The 5,676-nt window shown below is 25.2% G+C and overlaps 1 pseudogene; it reads left to right on the top strand.

The window, feature by feature from the left end:
* Positions 1 to 3,565: 3,565 nt before the first annotated feature.
* On the top strand, positions 3,566 to 5,061 carry LOC114924571 (uncharacterized; annotated as a pseudogene).
* Positions 5,062 to 5,676: the final 615 nt, after the last annotated feature.

Here is a 5,676-nt window from a genome sequence, read left to right as displayed (position 1 = left end):
TTTCAATAATTAAGAATCATGTTCACCAAAAACCTTTTTATTTTCTCCAACTAACCAAAATTTTAACTCTCTTACACTAAGTGCAATAAACGAACAAAAAGCCCACTACACAATATACCAAAAATCCTATACTAGTTATGCACAAAAAAATCCAACATCACAATCATTATTTTATATATATATATATATATATATATATACTTCTTTCAATAATTAAGAATCATGTTCACCAAAAATCTTTTTATTTTCTCCAACTAACCAAAATTTTACCTCTCTGCACTAACAGTGCAATAAACGAACAAAAAGCCTACTACACAATATACCAAAAATCTTATACTTACTATGCACAAAAAAGTCCAACATCATAATAATCATTATTAGGTATGAAAAATTTCTCACCTAATTAATCTCTTTCTGCGATATTAACTGCGCATCATATGTCTCCAAACAGCCAATGTCTCTATATGGGAAACAATGTCACACGCGTCAGCCAGATGACTCCTCCACATCGCTTCAGCAGCTGAAGAAGAATAACTTTTTCATCACCGTAGCATTGGCCATATAATAATTGTTCGTTGAAATAGAATATAAAAAAATATTTATTTATTTATTTATTTTGTGGATTCACGGATCTGCGAATACTTACATAAAATTCGCAATCTAATTCTATTAGTGTGCCGATTTGATCCAATTCAATCCGATAATTTTGCAGATCAAATTCATATTTACAATTTTTAGATTGAATTTGAATAAACACTGTGAATATGTAAATCGAATCCAATCTCACATTATTTCTAGTAGCATCGTGTTGAGATACAGCTATTCAGAACTTAATCTAAATTTTTATCCACACATAGATTGTTAAAGCATTCATTAACATTCTTTTGAATTACCACCATTACTGGTAAATTGTATGCGAACACCACAAAAAACAATAAATTATAGGTTTTTTTTAATTAGCACAGTGTTTTAACTCTTGTAAAATGTGTTAAAATACTTTGAAAAATGATGCAGTTTTGCGTTTTACAATTAAGTTACATGAATTTTGTGAAACCAGCGCTATATGAGGAAATGATTATTTTCACTCTTTAAAAAAATTAGTTTTTCTTAAAATAGCAAAAAAAAGTGAATATTTTAAAATTTATTTTATTTTATTAAAAATTAAATTTTTTTAGAAAAGACACTTAATAAATATTACAAAAACATATTTATACTTTGTATTGTGTAGCTTAAAACTGCATAATGCAAATTACTTATAACTAAATCAGTCACATACACACATAGAATCATTAATGTCAAACAATTTAACCCTGAATATGACAATACTATATATTTATTTTTTTTAATAAATTAAACTCCTTAATGTAGGTCGCATCATGTATTATAATGATACAGGTGGCAGCATGCACCTACTTACGAGTACCCAATCTAATCGAATAGAGTTACCAATCTGATCTGCAGTGAATAGGATAGAATAAGAAGTAGGTAAAGTTTTCGTAACCTGCGCTATGTGTGTGTATTTTAAGTAGATGTTGAATCAAAGATCTCTCACTAAATATAAAATATTTTTAGTCATTAAAAGAATATCATTAATTGATAATTTAATACATTTTTTAACATAAATTCAATTTTATTTTAAATTATTATCAAGTTATATAATAATATTGCATCTATTTGATAACTTGCGGATAGAATTGAGTATCCACGGATTAAAAATAGTAAAACTAGGGTTGGATATTCTTAATCTGTGGGTCGAATAGAGTTAAGTTTATATAAAAATCTTAACCTACAAATAAAATTATAGTTGGATCCAAATCCTACCCTACCTTACCATTATCACCCCCTCTATAATGACTTGCTTCAAACTGCTTTTATTGGTATAAGTTGTGAAACCACCTTCATTTAATATACCAGAATTATCGTTGTCCTTATTTATGCATACAACTTTCATAATAGTCACAATCAGAGTTTGTTTGGATTATTTCTTTTTTTACAAGTGAAAAATATATTTAAAAAAAACTTAAAAGTATTTTTATTAGATTTTAGACATAGACATATTTTTTTAAAAAAGATACTTTAATTAAAATAAGTAAATTATTTATTTTTTAGAAGCTAATAATACCTTTCAAAAGAAAATAAAAACAAAAGAATTTTTAATTATTTTCTTTATCAAAATAATCATTATAATTGTCAATAATTATATTTATATCATTATTATTTTCTGCTTCTTTAACCTAATTTTACCTATAAATTTTAATTTTTTCCACATATATATACTCTATAAATCTTAATCTTGCATAAATTATTTTGTATATGGATTAAAAAAAATGTAATTCACTCATATTGACCTTTGGGTGTTATATAAAGATGTAAAAATATAAGTGTGTTAAAGTAAAATGTAAATTTTATGTTATCTAAGGTAGTATTTGTTTTAGTAAACATGTCGATCAAAACATACATAAATATAGTAGTAGTTTGATTGTCTATTAAAAAGTATTGAATGAAAATTAGGCTGGAGATCGTAATCAAGTGAGTTACATTCTTGATAAGTGTTGCAAATTGAGTGAGCCAATATGCTTCTATATTAATGAAGCCATTGCTGGAGTGGACAACTATTTAGTAATTAGATGGCTAACTACTCCATAAGTTTTTAATGGTCTATAAGTAATTTTTTATTTTTAATTTATTTAAAAAAAGTTATAGTATTAATATTTAGTATAATTTTTAAATTAATTTATAATTTTTTTAAAAATTGTTTAAATATTTATAGAAAAATAAAAAAATAATTTTTTTTATTATTTCTCTTAAAATAAATATTTTTAAAATAAAAAAATTAAATATAAAATAATTTATTTATAAATTATTCTTAATATACGTCTTTATATTTTAAACTTAATTTTTAAAAAAATTAAATTAAGTTACGTTATTTATTCAAATCAGCACAAATAAAAAAAATAAAAAATATTAGACTTTGTGCTGTATTATCTAATATCTATCATAATACATCCATCCAGTTACCAATCAAGTGTGACATATATACTTGTGAGGAATGATAAATTGATTGTGGTATAGATACTTTAATCTAATTAGAGAATCTTTAAAATATAAAAAATTTAGGTAATTAATTTTTTAGTTAATATTAATTAATTTTTTTAAAACTATTTTATTTTAAATCCTAAATATTTAAAAAAGAATAAGTGTTAATAAAAAATATTTTTATAAAAAAAATCAGTTAATATTAATTAATTAAAAAAATAATTTTTATACTTATTTAAAAATTAGAAAATTATTACCGACATAAATTTTTCATGGATCGAACCGACTTAATTAGTAGATAAGACTCGAATACTAATATTTTATATCTTAACTACATATAAAAGAAAGTGCGACTCACACCCCATGTCAAGTTTGGTGTCCATTACTACTATTTCTGCTAGTGCATTATGAACAATAAATAGCACTAGCAATAATTAAATAGAACAATGATCACATTACCATATTTACTCCCATATATATATATATAGATCATGCTTTTTCATTCATAGCATTGTTTACGGAAGTGTGGTGCATTGTTGGGATATTCCCACTAAATCCCCATTATTATAAGAATGCATTTTCAATTTCATGGTTCATCAGAATGAAAGAAAATGAGAATAGCGGTTTATTTGGACACCATATTGGTTCCTTTGAGCCTCTTCATAACAATAGGGTACCATGCCTATCTCTGCCATAGCATCAAGAACAAACATTCACGTACAACTTTTGGACTCAATAAGCTCAGGAGGACTTCTTGAGGTTAAACCAGGTATTATTATTAATTTGTGTGTCAATAATTATTATTGCATGCATGTGTAGAGTATATTTGGTTAATGCATACTTAATTTAATTTGGATTTTAATGAGTAGACATAAAATGAACATCATTTTAGTCGATCACAAATTTTTCTCGCATTAATTTGATTTTTCCTAATATAAAATAACATCAATGTTTAAAACTAAATTAATTGGTCAAATAAACATTGAATTGAATGACTTAATTCATGTCTACTTCAAAACTACTTGTTGACATTTTTTAAGGACTAAATGTCCGAATAAAATTTTGGAGAAATTCTTTTTTTTTTAATGAAGTTTTTTGGATAAATTTTTTTATTCACGATCATTTTCAATCTGCCAAGTTAAGGATTAATTCGTCGCGAATCTTAGTTCAATTTAGTGTTTGTCGTTGGCCAATGAATAATTACACATATATAAGGTGAAATTCGAACTTTTAGCATTTATTTAAGTGGATGAGTGAACTAACCACTTGATTATTTTTGGAGATAAATAAATTTCTTGTTAGAAGAAACAAACATAGTTACTTGAGTTGAACTCCTAATAATAATAATAAAATTTTGATTATTAGATTGGGATAATAATTGTGATGTTATTAATTGGTACAGGGTGATGATAAGAAGAACATGCTAACAGTGCAAAGCATGAGAAACACTCTGATGGAAGCCATATTCATAGCTTCCATAACCATTCTAATAAACATGGCTTTGGCAGCTCTAACCAACAATGCCTATAGTACAAGGCACTCAGTCTTCATCAGCAAATTCTTAGGTTCAAAATCAACACTAAAATATGGCTCAGCATCACTATGCCTTGTTCTTAGCTTCTTATTCAGCTCAATGGCCATAGGGTTCTTAATTGATGCAAATTTTCTTATGAACACTCATGGAGAATTTTTGTCTTGGAATTACACAAACAATTCTAGAAAGAGGGTTCACATTGGCTCTAATTGGAATAGATTTTTTTGTGTTAGTGTTTCTTTGATGCTGTGGATGATTGGTCCTGTCACAGTGTTCTTAGCTTCATTGGGATTGGTTTGTTTGTTGCATGAGTTTGATTTTGTTAGTAAAGTCTCCAACTTAGCCATAAACAATGTATCAATATAATAATGTAACATAAGAGACAAAGTATGAAGTAATTAATGGTGTGCAAGTGTGTATATAATTAGTGTTATATTTCAAGATTATTCGATGACAATTAAGATTAGAAATAATTATATTTAGCGCTCTAATTTTTTTTTTAGAAATTATTTTCATTAAAAATATTTTTTTTTCTACGATTGGAATATTCATCAGGTATATATGTAGACATCTTATTTTTTAGACATTTTTTAATTGCACAACTTAATAATTTACGTGTTCAAAAATTAAAATCGAAAAATGAGTAGCTTACGAGGATTGACCTTAAACTAGCTAGTATCAACTCTTGAAAACATATTTTTCTTCTCAATTTCAATGTTTTTTAAACAACTAGGACTTAATTTAAGAACTCATGTTTGATTCTCTTTTTCTTGATCGATTTCATTGATGTGGAAAAAAAAAAAGCTCATAACATATAACTAAATAAATTTATATTTGTTGCTATATTTAAATATTTTATATTTGTTTAAGTTAAAACTAAGTTGCATACTTTAAAAAATATTATATAATTATCTTTATGTGAAGACATTTTATTTTGATTATTAGATAGTAAATTATAGAATTTAATTTTAATATATTATAAAAATATTGTGTTTATTTAAAGTTAGCTAAATAAATAAATCATACGTTTAAATAAAATCTTCATGAAAAAATATTTTTAACATCTCCAGTGAAATAGATACTAAAACTAAACCCCCCACATTTTA

Source organism: Arachis hypogaea, chromosome 10, assembly GCF_003086295.3.
Source record: "Arachis hypogaea cultivar Tifrunner chromosome 10, arahy.Tifrunner.gnm2.J5K5, whole genome shotgun sequence".
Lineage (NCBI taxonomy): Eukaryota > Viridiplantae > Streptophyta > Magnoliopsida > Fabales > Fabaceae > Arachis > Arachis hypogaea.
Note: the sequence above shows the minus strand (reverse complement) of the source record. Positions and strands in the feature narration are given on the sequence as shown.